We start from the raw sequence: 20,237 nt of genomic DNA, 5'->3' as shown, positions 1-20,237 counted from the left end.
AGCCAATTTTTGGACTAAATATTTGAAATTTTACATAAAGTGTACTCAGACATTGAGCAATCTTTTTAATCACTTTTTTTATGGAAATTTGGCTTCCAAGGGGTCAAAGTTCAAAAGATTTTATCTTTGCGGTATCTAGCAAACTATTGCCACTTTTCGGTCTAAACACCTAAGGGGTCAAAATTGAGGTCAAATTAAAAAAAAATTGACATCTGCGGTCTCTAGCAACTTTTCTCTATGGTAGTTAACGAAGCCTATTATATAGAAATGCATTACCATACATATTCACACTTTTTAATATATACATATGCATATAAAGTTATGAACAGTACATAGGGCCTGAGCAAAGCCGGGCGGAACTGCAAGTAGAAAAAAAAGGAAGAATATTTTTTAAATGTCTTGTTGATTTGCATTAGAAAATTTCTTTTAAAGTTTGTCAGTACATTAATGGGCATGTTGTATTTTGGTCACAATATATATATAAATAGGGACTGCAGAAGGGAGTGCTAGTGGTGACCAAGTACCTGCCACTTTTACTCTAGTTTTAAAAGATAAATGTGTCATGTCTATAGTGAAGCCTGATGGTGGTTATGTCATGGTCTGGAGCTGCATGAGTGATACAGGTATTGAAGAGTTACATTTCATTGGGGGGAAACATGAACTCCAACATGTACTGTCAAATATTGCAGCAGAGCATGATCCCTTCCCTCAGAGACTGGATCGTAGAGCAATGTTCCAGCATGACTATGACCCAAAACACACATTGAAGACAACCACTGCTTTATTGAAGAGGCTGAGGGTAAAGGTGATGGATTGGCCAAGCATGTCTCCAGACTTGAACCTAGTAGAACATCTTTGGGGTATCCTCAAGCAGAATGTGGAGGTGCGCAAAGTCTCAAATATTCGCCACTTTCATGACTTAGTAATTGAAGAGTGGAAGAGCTTTCCAGTGGCTACATGTGAAGCTCTAGTAAACTCCATGCACAGGAGAGTGAAGGCAGTTTTGGCTAATGATGGTCGCCACACAAAATATTGAGAGTTGACATGTTGTATGTTAATATTGAAAACTTTTTGACAGAGGCGTACTCACTTTTGTTGCCAGGGATTTAGTTTTAATGGCTGTATTTTGAGTTATTTCGAGGGGAAAATAAATTAACTCTGTTATATATGTTGCAGAAAGACTACTTTTAATTGTGTCAAAAAATCATTTTTCAATGTTGTCCCATGAAGAGGTATACTTAGATATTTGAAGAAATGTGAGGGGTGTACTCACTTTTGTGATACATTGTATATTTAATTTATTACCTTTGACTATTAGTAAACAGAAAGATAAGAAAGGAAGTAGGCACAGCATAAAATAAGAGGGGGGAGCTTGAATAACATAGTGAGAGTAATAAAAATAAACTTAAAGAGATGAGTGACTTGGTGAGCAAGTTTAGCTAAAATGAATTTAAACATAACTCAATCCAAGCACCTAGGAATATTTTTACATGTCTTGTGTGTGATTAAAATATATAGGCAAATCCTGAGAGAAACAAAGACTGATTAATAATAGCATAGTATATATGTGTGTGCGTGTATATATGTGAAAATCTGTGTATATATTCACACACATTATTTTTTAATAATTTCTTATCAGTTTGTTCAAGCTGGGGATGGAGCATCCTACTAGATGCCAAATATTCACCCCCTAGTTTATATATTCCAACCGAGAGATCAATTTTAGATTCTGACCATCCCTTTATATGCAATTGTTTTAATCTCTCCTGCACTTGGTTCATCGGGTATATTTGCTAAGTAGTTTTTTAAATTCCTTTTCATGAGTTCAGTTGCTCCTATAATTACTGGGATGATAGAAATCTTCCTAAGATTCCAATTTCTTTTCATGCCGTATATAAGATCTTGGTATTTCGTTATCTTTTCATCTCAGCTCTGTTTAACCCATTGTTTCATTGGGATACTAACTTCTACAAAGGTTGCTTCTTTCTCCTTTCTTTCCCACATCACTATTTCAGATTTCTAGCTTCGTTTTCTAGGTATTTAGTTGTTGGAATCGCAGAGTCATAGTGGATGGTGTATAACTTATTCCCAACTGTTCTTTCTGATATATATATATATATATATATATATATATATATATATATATATTATTTTTAAATCAATTTTCACCCCAAACAAGGCACAGTGCCACTTTGAAGTAGGGGCTAACTATCGGGGACATAATTTGCAGGCGCATTATGAAGGGAGTTGAGTAGCAAGATGTTTGTTCACATTACACTTGAACTTCTGCATATCAGTACAGTTGGGAAAGCAGAATCCCGGAAGGGAATTCCAAAGACTTGTAGCTCTGGGAAAGAAACTATTGGAGTAAAAGGCTTTTTTACACCTAGGGATCTCTACTGTAAAGGGGTGGGACTTAGTTGCTTGTTGAGTTTGTTGGGTTTGTCGTGGGTAGTCACGTCGAGGAGGTACAAGTGCTTGTAGTCAGAGCATTCACCATTAAAGTATTTGTAGAACAAGCAGAGGGATGCAACATTTCATCGATGGGACAGAGGCTAAAGCCTAGATGACAGTTCAGGACCTATCAGCTTGGCGACTCTCTTTTGAACCCTGTCCAGGAGTGAGAGACAAGCAGCAGATGCACCAGCCCATATGTGATAACAGTACTCCATACATGGGCGAATGGTGGCTTTATAGCGGTACAGGATACTTTCAGGCGTAAATAATTTTCTAGCACGGTAGAGAGAGCTCGCCTTTTTTGCAGCAGCCTTGGCAATGCTCTTAATGTATCTATTCTAGTTCATGTTCCCTTGAACATTAGGCCGAGGAGTTTAAAAGAAGTACTTCTTATGTGTTCTTGACCATTGCTATTGGTGGTAGAGAAGGTTTCTTGTGGTTATTGAAGGAAACAAGCTTGATCTTGGCAGCATTGAATGTAACCATCCATTTTTGTCCCCATTACACTGCAGATTGGAGGTTATCCTCTAGTGATTCTGCCATTTACTTAGATATGTGGTCATTTGTTTCCCCCTCATGCCTGTTATAGAGGGTGGTGTCATCCTCTATATGTTCCTAAGCCTTGCTGCTGCATTCGATATTCAACTTTTAAAGATGGTCCAGTGGAGATATTTATACACTCGATTGTGTCACATTGTATAATAGCAAAACTTTACTCTCGATTTCTGTGTAGCAGGACTTGCACTTGTTGTCGTTGCTTATAAGCATTGGTCATCAAGCCTTGATCTTGAGCAATCATTATAATCCTCTCCTGATTATAGTGAAACCTATATGCACACACACACACACACACATATATACAAATTGCATGTTATATTCACGTGTATTCATTTTGCTGTATATAAATATGTATGGATAAAAAATCAATACAAAAAATATATAGATGCTTATATCTCTTCTGCATTTATTTCCTATTTGTTGACGTGTATAAATCACACCGAAGAAGACCGAAGGATCGATCGGAAATTATGTGCTTTTGAAAGAAATATTTTCGTTTTTTTTCGAAAGACTTTTTGTATTCCTACACGTCAACAAATAGGAAATAGATATAGAAAAAATATAAGCATTTATATATTTTTCGTATTGATTTTTTATCCATACATATTTATATACACATACGCAAATATATACACGCACATACATGTGCATATGTGTGTATATACATATGTGCATAGTTAATACCAGTGAGTGCTATATATATATGTGTGTGTGTGTGTGTGTGTGTGTGTGTGTGTGTGTGTGTGTGTGTGTGTGTGTGTGTGTGTGTGTGTTATGGTTGTTTTAGAAATCGATATATTAACAGAACTTGCAAATAAATTTTAAGATTTAAATATTTCAAGAAATCTAAAGACTGCATTGATATTTTCCTTCAGTTTCATCTTGGATCATTAGAGGCAATCATCGGTTAGGTTCATAAAATGCATGATATAAATTAGACTACCAGGGGCACCTGGTATTGCCCGGGTGTTTGGAGGCGTGAAAGAAAAAAAAAGTATTAGCAGTCAGGCAGGCTCGAACCTGTGACACGAAGGCGGAAAAGAAAGTGAAAGAAAACGTGACATTGTAATGGTACACTACGAGGCCATAGGAAGTGAAAAGCATTCAAATTTAGTGATGTCAATCAAAATGTTGACTTGCTAAGTGAATACGTAGGTGGAGAAATGAACGTTGGCTGAAGGCCAGTTTAGCTTTCTGCTGTTTCATTTATTTGTTTCCCCACGATGTTGGGGAAAACCAGCTCCCCATAAAAAGGTAGTGTCTAAATGAATAGCAATTGTTTAATATGAGGAGTTTCTCCCACATTGATCAAAGCTAATTGCTTTCTGGACGTCCCTGTAGAAAAGCCGGGAAGCTTTCATCGCTTTTGATTAGTTTCACTTTTATACAAAAAACTTGCGAGAGGATGGAATAACAGGAATTTTATAAAAGTCGATCAAAATAAATCTAGAGACGACGTCCCTTTGCAAATCATAGATATTATCATCTAGGGAGTATATATAAAGTTCTGAAACATAGTAATCCCCCCCCCCCCGAGAACCCCTGAAAAAAAAAACCTTTGCTAGACATATAAAAATGCACACGGCCGTTTTGCCTTTTATATATAATAGACTAGCGAGGATACCCGGCGTTGTCCATGTGTTTGGAGGTGTAAAAGAAAAAAACAGTGTTTGTAGGCAGGTAGGCTTGAACCTGTGACATGGTGACGCGAAGGCAGAAAAGAAAGTAAAAGAAAACGTGACATCGTAATGGTACACTACAAGGCTATAGGAAGTGAAAAGCATTCAAATTTAGTGATGTCAATCAAAAAATTGACTTGCTAAATGAATAAGTAGGTGGAGAAATGAACATTGGCTGAAGACCAGTTTAGCTTTCTGCTGTTTCATTTGTTCCCCCACGATGTTGGGGAAACCAAGCTCCCCCAAAAAAGGGGAACTCTCAAATGAATAGCAATTGTCTGATATGAAGGGGTTCCCCACATTGATCAAAGCTAATCGCTTTCAAGACGTCCCAGCACAAAAGGCCGGTGATGGCTTTGCATCAATGAGTTCCCCTCTCTTTATACAAAAAAGACCAACAAACACGTGAAAGGCAGAGTAGCATGAATTTTTTAAAAGTCGATCAAAATAAATGTAGACACAACGTCCGTTCGCAAATCGTAGATATTATGATCTAGGGAATGTATAAAAAGTTGTAAAAAATAGTGACCCTCTTGAGAACCCTCCCCCCCCTAAAAAAGCCTTTCTTGGACATACAAAAACGTGCATGCCACTTTTGTCTTCTATAATATAAATCTCGCTTGTCTGTTTAAATGTATATATGTATGAATGTATGTATGTATGTTTGTATGTTTCCCAAAAACTTTCGACAGAGGCGACAGATTTTCATGAGATTGGTATCATTTTGAAGCCGACCCTTCGGATGACAAATATAAAAAAATGGCCAAATACATCACCCTCAATTGGGCAGTTTTCCAGCCTTATTTTGACCGCCTGTGATGTCACAATCACGGCCACGGTAAGGCAGTTTGTTCTTATTCCTCTCTTTTTCCTCTGACACGCTATAGGTTTTAATACTTTTTTTTTTTTTACGCTTGCAATTTTCCTTTTTTCTTTTTTTTTGCTAAACCAACATCCTTACACACACCTTCACTTTTTTTTTTCGCCTTTGCGTCATGGGTTCGAGCCTGCCTGCCTACTACAACTTTTTTTTTTGCTCAACACACATCTCCAAACACCCGGGCAACGCCGGCCACCCAGGCTAGTTTATATATATAGAAGGCTTTAAGTTATTCGTTATTACTTTACCTCATATTGAAAATGTTATTTTTAACTTTTCATTCCATGAAAAAATGATAAACTTGACGATATCAAAAACAAAAATAATTGAAATATATTAAAATGTAAAGAAAAAAATTCAATTTTTGAAATAGATTTTCTTCGTTTCTTCAAATCAAATTCAACAAGAAATATTTCAGTGAAGATTGTATTTTTAAAATGTTTTAGCACTTAAATAATTATATTTATTGGTAATTTTTTTAGATTTAAAATAATAAAATCAAATAAATTATTTTTCTTTTTTGTTATTTTACAGAAACGTTAAAAAATACAGCACGCATCATTAGCATAATCATATTTTGTGTAACATCCGTTTTGTATGTTGACATGTGTTAAGAAATTGACTTTCAAACTAACTTATCTCTGGCCAGGTTTTAATTTATCCCTCTTTCTCTGAAATCAATTTTTATCATTTCATTCCATGATTTCCTTGGGTCTTCTCCTGTGAACTAGACCTGCTACCTTAACTGTTTTACATTTATTAATCCAAGAACTCTTATTCATTCTTTCAACCATTGAAGGTTTTTGTTCTGCACACATCTTGCTATAATGTCGAGATTTAATTTTCCTTTGAGGTCATCAGAACCAAGTCTACACTGTAACTCACATTACACATCTATCATATCATTCTCCTATAATTTCTCACCATGCAACGTATGTCCTCCGCCATCATCATGGAGTGTTTTCTAGAAACCCTGCCAGAAAAACAAAAAAATTAAAGTTCGAGGTGGAGGGAAAAGCTACAAATTTGGTGATGGGAACACGATTAAATCCACTCACACAGCAACTTTACCATGTGTCATTGCTGTCATTGAAGTTAGTATTATCACTGACGTGGTGGACGCCGAAATATCGCTTTTACTGAGCAAAAAGTCAATGAAAAGAGCCAGCACAAGCCTCAATTTCAAGAACGACAGTGTCACCATGTTTGGAAAAAAAATCGCACTGCAATGTACTTCTTCAGGACACTACCACATTCCCATAACAAGACCTCCACCAGACCGAGATAAGTTCAAACATAGTTTGTTTACCAAAAACATTTTTAACAAAAATAAGCAAGAAAAAATAAAAATCGCCACAAAACTTCATAGACAATTTAGTCACCGATAAAAAACTATATGACTTAGGAGCACCGGAATGAAAGACAAGCAATTCATTAAGATACTTCAGGAAATTCCTAATTCTTGTGAAATTTGATACAAAAGGGTTGAACCAAGACCTGTCGTGGGGTTTTCACTGGGAACATATTTTAACGAGAGCATTGCCATGGACATAAAAGAAATTAATGGTAACAAAGTATTGCACCTTATTGATCATGGTGCCAGGTAAAGTGTTGCAGCTAAAATTCAGGGTAAAGAGAGCTCCAATATTATTAGTACTATTTTCAAAAATTGGATTACTTATTTTGGTAACCCTGGATTTATTCTCACTGACAATGGCAGAGAATTCAACAATCAGGCGTTTAGGGACATGGCACAAAATATGAATGTTGTCGTTCGTACCACTGTAATGGAGTAATGGGCTAAATGAAAGGCACAGTTGGATTTTAGGGGAAATGATGAAGAAAACTCTAGAAGAAACAAACTGCAATTTCGAGGTGGCTCTCACATGGGCAGTAAGTGCCAAAAATACACTTCAATGTGTCCATGGATATAGTCGTTTTAACTCGTTTTTGGCAGAAATCCCAACCTACCTGGTTTTCTTAATGACGAGCTTCCTGCACTAGAAGGTGTCTCTACCAGTGAAATTGTTGCAAATAACCTTAATGCTATGCATGCTGCCAGGAAACACTTCATAGTGATTGAATCTTCAGAAAAGCTTAGACAAGCATTTCGCCACCAAGTTAGAACAGGTATCACGCAATCCTATAAAAATGGAGATGCTGTTCTCTACAAAAGGAACTTGTGTGATAGGTGGGAGAACAAACAGGTGCTTGTCAAGCATGGTGGCACCTATGTTAGAGTACATCCGTCTCGTTTAGCGTCCTACCCCGAAACATACCAGAATCACAATGAGGGTAACAACGAGAAATTGAGCACCCTACAAGAGTCTGAAGGATCCCCAAGAGTGTCAAACTTAGAAGAGAATATTTTAGAAGAAGATTTAGAAATAGCAGATAACACTGAACGATGCCCTACAGTGGAGACTAAAGACATAACCAATAAATGTGACAACACCACCAGGAAAGTCAAACTTCCCAAACCTGGACAAATCATCAAATGCAAGCTTGCCAATGACACAGAATCAGACTGGAAGAAGTTAAATGTCATAAGTAGAGCCACTGGTAAAAATAAACATTTGATGAATGTAGTTATGGAACAGGGTGAACCTTTTTGGCGATGATAGCTTGGAACTAGAGGAAGCTGAACAAAAGGAACTTCCGAGCTGGGTTAAAAATAAAGTCTATGTTCAAGTGAGATGCAATATGGTTTCCGTTCTGCTAGATTTACAGCTGATGTGCTAACAGTTATATCCCATAGGATTAGTGAATCTCTCGACAAAGGCTTCCTTTCTAGGGCAATTGCTCTTGACATATCAAAGGCCTTCAATAAGGTATGGCATAAGGGCCTACTTTACAAGATTTCCAGCTACAGTATAACTGGAAATGTTTTCTCAATAATTAAATCATTTCTCTCTGATAGGATTATCAGTATTAATGCTGGAGTCCCCCAGGGGTCCATCTTGGGCCCAAGTCTCTTCCTGATCTCCCAAAACACATACTTAAATCATTCATTGACATCTATGCTGATGACACGACCATCTACGGCAACAAATCAAAGGCCGTAAATGACAACGCTCTCTCTGATTCCCTCTCCTCTGATCTTGAGCGCGTGGTTCAGTGGGGGAAGAGATGGCTGGTTACTTTTAATGCATTTAAAACCAAGCTCCTAACTTTACATCATCAATGCTCTGTTCCTCATCTGGCATCAATTGAAATGAATGGCTCTCGTCTTGGGGAGGCTTCATTTTTTGACAAGCTCCTGGGTTTGACCTTTACTCCTGATCTGAAATGGAACACGTATATCAAGTCTGTTGCCCAGGCCGCTGGGAAAATGGTGGGATCCTTCTACTGCTCCAGAAGATATCTCACTACTGATGCAATTCTCTATCTATATAAAAGCCAAGTACGTCCAAAGATGGAGTACTGCTGCCACATCTGGACTGGAGCTTCAAAAAACAACCTATCCTGCCTTGACAGAGTACAAAATAGACTTTGTGGCTTAGTGGGAGATGCTCTTTTCTCTGCAACCTCTCTCCCACAGAAGAGACGTTGCAAGCCTGTCTTTGTTTTATCGTTATTTCCATGGCAAGTACTCGTCTGAGGTCTAATCTCTGGTCCCCCCTCGCCAATCTTTCACAATAAACACCCGTCTTACTAAAACCACTGTCAGTAATTTCCCCCACTCTTTATCTGTGACTAAATCAAAACATAGATTCCATAAACAAAGCTTCTTTCTTAGAAGTGCACGCCCGTGGAATTCTCTTCCTTTTGCCTGTTTCTCACCTGACAACAACTTGGATGTCTTCAAGTCCAACATAAACAAATTCCTAATTAATCGTCCCCTTAAGTAAGACACTTTATCAAATCTCCAATACCAACTATTACTACGATATTATCCCATTGATTATTGTACACAAAATAACCCTTCTCCCCGAGTAGCTTCTGGGCCTTGATAAGTGGTGATCTCCTTGTAAAAAAAAAAAAAAAAGTACTGGATCAAGGTCAACCAAAAATCTCCCCCAGATGGATTTACACAAGCAAAAATTCCAATAACCAACAAACATTCAAGGCCAGACTAGTTGCCTGAGGCTTTCAGGGTAAAGATGCTGAGAATCTAAGAAATGATTCTGCTACTGCTCCAAAGAAGGTTTACGCATAGGATTAGCTATAATGGCATCCAACCATTGGGTATGTAAATCCATGGATATCAAAACAGCATTTCTGCAAAGCAAGAAGCTGGACCGACTGGTTTATCTGAATCCTCCCAAAGCTGTTAATGTTCCCCAAGGCTATATTTGGAAACTCTCCAAATGTGTATATGGCTTGACCGATGCCTCTAGGTCCTAGTATCTCACACTCAGGGAGGAATTGATGAAGTCAGCAACTATAGCTTCAAAATATGATCAGGCTATATTTACATGGCATTTCGAAAACAAATTGCAAGGTATAATTGCTATACATGTGGATGATTTTTTGCTTTGCAGGGTCACAGATTTTTCATAAAAAAAGTTATTGGCAAAATCCGTCAAGTATTTGCAGTTAAATCTGAAGAAATTGCAGAGTTTCAGTACATCAAACAGACATCAAACAGAATGGGTATGTAAATAAAATGAAATATATCCCAGTGGAAACTGGCAGGAATATTAACAACAAAATATCCACAGTGGAAATTTCTGAAATCGACAAGTTATCAGCCAACTTAACTGGCTGGCTACCCAGACCAGACCTGATCTCAGCTACAATGTCAGTGTATTAAATTCCATCCTCAAACAAAGCAATGTTGAATATATAAAACATACCAATAGAGTAGTAAAGGAAGCCAAGAAAGAAAAAAAACAGGTAGATATTCCTGACTTAGGAGATCTCAATCATCTCAAGATTGTTGCCTACAGTAATGCCTCATTTGCCAACCTGACCGACGGAGAATCTCAAGGTGGTTATATAATCTTTTTAGTTGGCAATAAGCACAAATATACACCAATAACCTGACAGTCCAAGTGCATTAGAAGAGTGGTCAAAAGCACATTGGCTGCTGAAACCCTAACCATGGTTTACATGTCGGAGGCCTGTCTATTTTATAGGAAACTACTATTAGAAATACTACAATTGAAGGATGAACCCGAAAATATAAAAATAATCTGCAAAACTGACAATTCCTGTCTCTTTGACTCCATGCATTCATCCACCCAAATACTAGATAAAAGGCTTCGTATTGAGATGACTATTTTGAGAGAAATGCTGGAAAGAAAAGAAATAGCAGAGTTCTCTTGGATACCTACCAAAAGACAGGTAGCTGACTGCTTAACCAAGAAGGGAGTCCCTTCATTTAAGATACTTGGATTCGTATCTGAACCCAAAGAAATTGATATTTAAAAATAATTTTTTTTTCTTTCTTTTTCAGTGGTCATCTAAAAGACAAGAAAAAGGGGGAAGTATTGTTAACTTTACCCAGTTGTGTCCCTTGAACACCCTCCACAACAGAGAGTTAACTTTCCTACTGGAAACGGTGTAAAAAGAACTTTTGAAATATATAGCGTGAACGGTATGCACATGTTAAATAAATGCTCTTCGACCCTACTCCAGTTGTTCGTGTTTATTTGCTTTAACAGCAATGATATGTCCTGCAAAAGGAATATGTATCATTGAAATAGTTGAGTGGTCTTGCTACAGTTTCAATGAATAATCTGGTAAGTCGTCGTACTGCACAAGTGCAGTAGTTGAAGCTGGTGTTCCTAGCATAAGACTTGGGTACTTTTTGGCGTCTCTCCTAGGTGGCTCTATCGATCAGTATTAACCAGCCAATCATAAACACATTAGGAGGTTATTTTCGTGGCAAGTGCCTTTCTGGGCTCCAATCTATGCCCTCCCCCCCCCCCATCTTGCTAAACTTTCACGAAAAACACTCGTTTAGTTGAAATCACTATCAATAATTTCTCCCACTCTTTATCTGTGCTGAAACCTTAACCTAGATTCCATGAACAAAGTTTCTTTCTTAGAACTGCACGCCTGTGGAACTCTTTTCTGTTTGCCTGCTTTCCAGCTGACTACAATATGGTCATCTTCAAGTTAAACGATAAACAAGTTTTTGATGAGCCATCCCCTTAAGTAATCCAATTAACCAAATTCCACTACCGACGATTACTATGATATTGTCCCAATGACTACATTACATTCATTAAACCTTATCCTCGAGTGGCCTCCAGACCTTAATAAGTAGTGATTCCTTTGTAAAAAAAAAAAAATGGACCCGGATGTTCTAATATTCATTACATCATTTCCACCTGAGCTAAATTTTCCCGTGAAATTTAGTTTGAATATCTTTTCTGTTTAAGGTCTGGACATAATCCAGTCACTTTTTTCTGAGTTTTGTCTTATTCAATTCTCCTTGACGTAATGACGTTTGATACTCTTGTACTTTTAGCTTTCGGGAATGCCTCCATTGGAGAATGCTGACTTATAGAGACAAGAATTTCAATTACACCATATCGGACATCCATCAGAATCTCTTCAGTATTTTCTATGAACTCTGCAGTGTGCCTGGATCTCAATTGATTCCAATGTCTTTTGCACGGAATTGTGTCTCCCTTTTATGTCATATATGACCTGATCAATTCTTTTGGTTACCATTCCTTCTTCCCAAAACATTCTTTCAGCCCTAAAGTTTTTGAAATAAACTTTGTCACTTAGTTTATAGACTTTAGTCATTTGTTTTTTCTTTTATTGATATAGTTTCTTCGCCAGAATAAGCAACAGCCTATCAATCACAGAGTATATTTTCCTCGCAAACATTAACTCTGTTGGCAATAAATGTGATGTCGTAATCGGGTGTGGCATGATTTTGTAAGCTGCCAAAAATTTCTGAATATTTTTTTCATTTGCGTCCATGCCTTGATTCTTCTTCATTTAAACGTGTTCACAAATTTTTCTGCCTGTTCATTCGATCTTGGATGGTATACTGGCATAGTCACGTGATCAATGGACAATGATTTGCAGAATTCTTTAAATTTTCTTCTTGGAAACTGGGTTCCAATGTTGCTGACTAAAGTTTTTGGGAGTCCAAAACTGCTAAAAATTTCATTAAGTGCGTTTATTGTATATGTTGCAGTCAGATTTCTGCACTTAACAATTTCTAGTCACTGAGTGAAACTGTCCGCAATGATCAAGTAATATCCATTTATGGGCCCTGCATAGTCGTTATGCAATCGAGTCAACTGGACATCTGTCTTTGGTTATGGTTGAATCTTTACCAGTGAATCCCATGCTACCAGTTGGCATCCTGTGTATTGTTTTCCCACATTTTCTATGTCTTTATCCATCCTTAGCTTCTCATTAAAAATTTCATTTATTCATGAACCCCCTGGATGGCCCATATGAAATTCTTTGAGGGTTCTCTTTTGCAGAGTAGCCAGCATTGCTACTCTGACTGCGTTTTGTAATACCTGGTGGGATATGGAAAATGATGACACACTATTTCCCTCTTTTATTTTTCTCATTCAACCAGACTTGTTTTTATTTTTCTAATGAAATTATCCTTCTCCGCTGTTTTTCACATCTAGCATAACCGGAAATTCTAATAGTATTGCGTAACAAACCTGACAATTTACTTTCATCTCTTAGCGCCACTATTATTGTTTTTTGGAGTAGTTCCATATATTTAGGTATCCATCTTGATAACCCATCGACATAACATATATTATTTAAAGGTACTTTTTTTTTTTTTTTTTTTTTTTTTTTTTACTTATTCTATTTTTAAATTATAATTCAATAGAATTATGCTCTAATGTTATAGTTGATTTGCTGTGTGAATTAGTATACCTTTTTTTTTAACCAAATATTATTATCAGCGATTTATGGTCTGTTTGCAGAATAAATTCTCTTCCATATAACTTGTGAATTTTTTTATATGCATAAATTATTTCTAAACTTTCTTTTTCAATTTGACTGTAATTTCGTTCTGTAGGTAATAAAGTTCTCGAGGCAAGCGATATTATCTTTGTAGATCTATCCTCAAATTTGTGAAGCAGTACAGCACCCAGCCTTTCACTACTAGCATCTGCTGCTTTTTTTTTTTTTTTTTTTTTTTTTACACAGTGATCACCACTTATCAAGGCCCGGAAGCCACTCAGGGATAAGGGTTATTGCAAGTACATTATGTTAGTGAGGAGATTTGATGAAGTGTTTAATTAGGAGGGCGGTTCATTAGGAATTTGTTAACATTAGACTTGAAGACATCCAAGTTGTAGTCCGGAGGGAAGCAGGCAGACGGAACAGAGTTCCACAGGCGTGCAGTTCTAAGAAAGAAGCTTTGTTCATGAAATCCGCGTTTTGATTTAGGCACAGATATAGAGTGGGGGAAATTTTTCACAGTGGATTCAGCTAGACGGGTGTTTTTCGTGAAAGATTGGCGAGGGGGGACCAGAGATTGGAGTTCAGACGAGCACCTGCCATGAAAATAACGATAAAACAAGGATAGGCTCGCAACGTCTCTTCTGTGGGAGAGAGGTTGCAGGGTAGAGAAAAGGGCATCCCCCACTAAACCACGAAGTCTATTTTGTACTCTATCAAGGCATGATAGGCTGTTTTTGGCAGCTCCTGCTCAGATATGGCAACAGTATTCCATCCTTGGCCGTACTTGGCTTTTATATATATATATATATATATATATATATATATATATATATAATAATATAATGATTTTCCTCTCCGGGTTGAAATATGTTAACGATATGTCTGCGAACAAACATCTTTTTATTTTATAAATGTCTGTTTGCATTCTTTTCGCCATATTTAATTTGCGCCCTTTTTTACCAACTTATTTAACAAAACTCTCAAATCATATACTTTTGGGATATATATGCTACAGTAACTTACCACTCTCAAGAAAGAATGGAGTTTAACAACTTTATCAAGTGTGGGCATGTTCTTAATAGCTTCAGCCCTTTTTGAGTCTGGGTTTCTTCCTTTTAAGTCAATGATCTGCCTTAAATATTTCATCTTCTTTAAGAAGAATGCGCATTTTTTCACAGCTCACCTTGAACACATATTCTGCAATTCTCTGAAATACTGCTCTAATATGAACTTTGTGTTGCATCTCATTTTCACTTTTAATCAAAATATAATCCAAATATGTGCTTGCATATTCTATACCTGCCGACATTGTGTCCATTATTTGCTAGAATAGGCTTGGAGTTACCTTCAATCCAAGGAAGACAATTAAGTTTTAATATTCTTTTATGTGTGTTTACTTTGAACATTATTCGCTAACTTTAACCTGAAGGTAAGATTCAGACAAATCCAATTTTGCAAACACTCTACCATCGTTTAATTTAGTGAACATATGGGAATGGTATGAGTTATGCATGGTCTTTCAAACAATCATTCAACACAGCACATACTCTGACTTTTCAGTTTTCGGTTTTATTTATATATACGGTTGGCGATGCCCAATTCAAGTAATCAACTTTTGAAATTGTACCAATTTTTTCTAACTTTTCTAAGACTTCATCTATTGTTGCTAGTGTCGAAAATGATATTTTTCTTTTGGATCTAAAAATGGTTTTAACATTTTCTTTTAATTTGGAGTTAATTTCTGTTTTTCTGCACAGACCAAATCCTTTCGAAAAATGCGAAGGAATTCTCTTTCCAAATTGTTCTCCTTTGTTTCGTCTCATTTTACAATGTTTCTTTAAAAAAAAATTGTTTATGTACAGGTTCCGAATTAAGCACATTCTTGGAAAACTAAATGCAACGCCGGCTGCACATCTCAATACCTGGCACCATCAAGACATAGCAGATTAAGGACCACCGATACTACTCAGCAGATCAAGGAGACCATGCAAGCATCAATCACAGCCACGTATGCACATGCCCCCAACTTTAAAGCTGTAACCTGCAATAGAATCGTGGCAACTGTGGTCACTGATGAGGAATGCTGAACTTTAGTGATATATATATATGAGACAGGTTACCGAAATCATGGCCTGAATTGCCACCGAAAGACCAGCAATTCTGGGCAATGACAGACCAACTATATTGTTTGGAAATAGTACCCATAAAAGAGGATAAAATTCTAATACCAAAACAGCTTAGAGCTGAGGTACTAGAAGCACTGCACTCCACCCATCAAGGGGTGAATGGGATGTTAGCTAATGCTAGACAAAGATTATTTTGGCCCGATCTAGACGCTAGTATCTGACAAACAAATAACAATGTTGAAAATACAATTTGATCATCCCGTCCCAACGGAGAGAACCACTAATGCCACTCTCAAACCCAGAATTTCCATCCCAAAAGACTGTCATGGACCTACTGGATATGCATGGGAAGAGTTACATGGTATATGCAGACTGATACACCGGCTGGATTGAAGTTGTCCTGTTACCATCAGTGAAGGTTGCAGCAGTATGCAATGCATTGAGGGGGTGGTTCTGCACGTATGGTGCAAAATTAAGAGGGGCTATATCAGCGACGATGGAAAAAATGGGGAGAGTTGTCGAGACCATCGGTAATAGACAATACCGGGTACGGTTGGATGGAAGCGACAGGATCACACTACGCAGTTGTTGTTTCCTTTGGAAGACCCAACCTATCATCGATACACCAGATTATTCGCTCATACAACCACCCCTTCAATCACCTCCCCAAAAGCCAAAAAATGGAGGAAAGCATATTCCTGTGTGACATACACGAGAGGATCGACGTGGAAAAGATGGATGATGATGTAGTGATGGCAGATGACACATCTGATGCAGATATGGAGGTGGATAACCAAGATCCGATCAGGCACGAGTTTGATTCCACAATGCAGCATGAGAGTAACACGACCACCAAGACGATTGTCTCCACAAATGCGAGGATCAACTCACAACTATAGAGAACTTTCCCAACAAGTGACCACAAAACACTAGTGTTGCAGTCATAAGATGGGGGGGGGGCATGCACAGAACGGGAACAATCGATGAGACAGGTCGGGAAAAAGTGGAACACCGGTCATCATACAGAGTTATAAATTCAACGCTAGTCTAGGACTCTGTAAACTTTTAAGCCCACTTTACAAGCATAGCCATCTAATTTGCATAAGTATGTCTCTACACACCACAATCAAGTCAAACATGAAAAATCTTATCAAGTGATCCCGCCTCTAAAAATTGCACGCATACAATGTCAATCAACTGTCTAAAATGAAACTGTCAGCACAAAAATGATTAACTCCTTTGGTTTTTGGTTAGGAGAAACGTGTAATATCTGTTTTGATAGTTCGCTTTATCTTTTCTGTCCTCGGTTAATGAAGAGGAAATCCTTTTAAACTAAGGCAATTTTTATTTGTTTAATTCCAGATGGCTCTTTTTGTGGAGTTGGATTTTCCTCACACTAAAAACCGATCTCATATCGGACTGACCTCGTGGGGAGGTAAGTAAATAAGGACATACATTTTGAAAAAAAAACACATGGAACCAATTTATTTGCTCTTTTTTTTTTTTTTCTTTTTTTTTTTTGCTTTACCAACATCAAACTGAAGTTAGATACATTTTTCTCTTCCAGAGATTAACCCTTCTATTTCATCATTTCTAATGCTGTCGAATGGAGTTGGAATGTCATCTATTTCTTCTATCCACTGTCAATGGAACGCCCATGTAAATTCCAACTTTCAAGCAAAGAATAACTATGTTGAGAGAAACGACGTGATTTTTTTTTTTTTTTTTTTTTTTTTTTTTGTGGTTAACCGCTCCCTTAAATATCTATATTTTTTTTTATCGTTTGTGATTGTCGGTTGTACTTTCTTTGTGAGAGATGTGTTTCATGCAAAACAAATAAGGAGTACAAATGTTTGAGGAATTATTGTCCAATATATCTTCTTCAACTTTGTTGACCTTTGACAAGTCTTCATAGACTAATAACACACCACTGAATAAGTCCAGAGCCTGACATATAAATGGCGCCATTAACCCTTTATGAACTGGTTGAACTAATTCGTTCTGTTGAAAATAAATGAATATAACGGCATAAATAAAGTGGGAATTGATTCAAACACGCCTTGTACATATTTTTCCAGTATCTGGGTAGACGACGTCAGATACCTCCAGATTGCAACTGTCTCTTCAGTATGCCGCTGTGTGTGTGCGTGTCTGTGTATGTGTGTATGTGTGCGCGCACACACGCGAGTTCCTTTCCTAATCAACTTCGAAACAGCTAAGTTTATCTTTTGCAGATTTCACACAAAGCTAATTTATATGTATGACAGTGTTCTTATGTAGAGAAATTCACCTGATAAGTATGGAAAATCGAAAAAAAATCCAGTTTTAAAAATAGCTTTTCTCTCTGGCATAAAAAGGAATAATTTTTACAGAGGAATTTACATTACACCGGCTAAGGGAGATAATAAAATTTCAGCAAATCATTTCTTCTAAAAAAACAACAACATATATTGTCATCTGAAGATATAGCTTAGTGGTAGAGCATTCTATGATCGAATGATCCCCTTTTCAAACCCAGATGTATTCTCTCCATTTTATTTTAATTTTTCTTATTAATCAGTTCAATTTATGATAAAAGAAAAGGGTCCATTTAAAATCGCAACAAATCATTTCTTCATTTGCATATTTTAAAAACTAAACAGTAATCAGAAGTAACTTTTCCAGCGCATTTACCGTCAAGCCCAAATATCAGCTGACATGATGTTGTAAACAAACACAGACGGAATTTGATGAACGACATTATCATTTTTATTTTTTTATTTAAAAAATGTTTTTCTGCAAATTAGTCCACCGGGCAAATTATTCCTCATAATATATAATAATACATATAGAATCTGCATAAATCAAAATATCATGTTTAAGTGTATTGTACGACCGAGCATCGCCGGACTGCCAGCTAGTTTAGTGTAATAATAGATTGTCTATCAGTATAGAATGCACTGATCAAACATCAAACACTAATTATAAAATATGTCTATTTATACAATCTTGCCATCAATGTGAAATTTTGTTTACTTGTTTGTGATAAATGTTCAGTCTGAAGGGCAACACATTTAAATTTTGAAGAGAGAAATAAAAACTAATTCGGTACTTCTACAGTTTAATCAAGACATTAAAAAATGAAAATATCGAAAAAAGTTTAAATTGTATGTATCCGTTATGGAACGAAGTTCTCTGAAAAAAAATTCACTTAATTTCATCAAGTAGTTTTTTTTTTTACAGCGAAGAAACAATTTGTTATGATACCGAGCAAAATGTTCGATTTAGCTAGTATTAAAGATGGGAAGGGGTGTCAGCGCTTAACTGGAGTTATCTCCCTTTGTTATTTCTAAAATTCAAACAAAATTTTTTTATAAATCCAAGATGGCCGCCTTCAACGCACTCTAATAAAAACATGTTTTTCCGTTGTAAAAAAAAAACTACTTGATGAAATTAAATGAAATTCTTTTTCCGGAGAACCTCGTTCCATAACGTATACATACAATTTAAACGTTTTTCGATATTTTCATTTTTTTAATGTCTTGACTAAACTGTACAAGTACCACTAATTCTAATAATATTAGCAAGCTTTCACAACTGACCTTAATTTTGATTGTCATAAACGAAAGCATAAAGAGAGAAAAAAACATTTAAAATTAAAAATTAGCAGGACCTGTGTCTCTCTGTGTTGCCTGGATTGAATATAAAAGAATGATTTAACTAAAAGAAATAAGAGGAATTTCCTGAGAAAAATAATTGCTTTTTTCTTACAGTAAAATGAAGTGCAGAAACCATATTGAATGTTTTAAGTCACATTTTTTACTACTCCTTCCCTGCAAATTTAAAGCAAAACTTAGTTTATGGCTAAGTTATTGTAAAATTGTTTGGTTCGTATTGTGTAGATTGTTTGATGAAATTCATTATCGTCACTTGCTCTTAAAAACCCAGATGTCTTCTTTTTTTTCATGATTAATTTTTGTGTGTGTGAAATGGTCGCTGTTTTCATAATTACCCCTCCCCAACACCAACATTTGTAGAAAAGCGAAGATTTTACAAAAGGTAATAAAACTAGTTAAAGTACTTGTCTATGCAAGATAAAAAAGGATAACTATAATCTTAGCAATTACCCATGATGCAATATCCTACCTACCTATATAAGAGAAAAATTCATCCTAAGATGGACTCCAGTTGACACATCAGGGGAAATGCCACTCAGATAATTCTATTTTACCTTTAGAGAGTTCAAAATCAATTTTGAGATCTTTTTTTTCTATCGGTTTCCCCCATTTTTTAACTCCCGTTCACCCCTAACAAAGTATATCACCACTGGGACGTAAGGGGTTACTGTTTGTGACCAGGCCTAGGAAAGATTAACAAGATGTTGGTTTACAGTACATTTAAACTTTTGCATATTAGTACAGTCAGGGAAGCAGGTAGCAGGAAGGGAATTCCAAAGTCTAGCTGTTCAGGGGAAGAAACTATTAGAGTAGAAAACTTTGTGAAATTTAGAGACCTCAATAGTGAAAGGGTGAGATTTTATTGCTAAGAAGGTTTGCCGGGGATATATACGTCGAGGGGGCATTAATTAATGAGAAACGAATTACTTCCCCTTATAGTCACTCTTCATCATTTAAAAATCATTAAAACCATTTCCTCTCGAAAAATTAAAAAAGCAAAACAATGGCTGTCTGTTTACGGTTTCAAAGTGGC

General features: G+C 36.5%; 1 long non-coding RNA gene across 1 annotated transcript in view; it reads left to right on the top strand.

Moving 5' to 3' along the window:
• The window catches only part of LOC145288110 (uncharacterized), a 28,784-nt gene extending 11,204 nt beyond the window's left edge, over nt 1–17,580 (top strand). The window contains exons 2-3 of the long non-coding RNA XR_013869265.1: nt 16,911–16,983; nt 17,116–17,580. This is a non-coding gene — a long non-coding RNA (uncharacterized LOC145288110). The remainder of the gene's footprint in view (nt 1–16,910; nt 16,984–17,115) is intronic.
• The last annotated feature ends 2,657 nt before the right edge of the window (nt 17,581–20,237 follow it).

This window comes from Euprymna scolopes, chromosome 11, assembly GCF_053919585.1.
Source record: "Euprymna scolopes isolate OS-2025 chromosome 11, ASM5391958v1, whole genome shotgun sequence".
NCBI lineage: Eukaryota > Metazoa > Mollusca > Cephalopoda > Sepiida > Sepiolidae > Euprymna > Euprymna scolopes.
The sequence above is the reverse complement of the archived record's forward strand: the minus strand, read 5'-3'. Positions and strand labels throughout refer to the sequence as shown.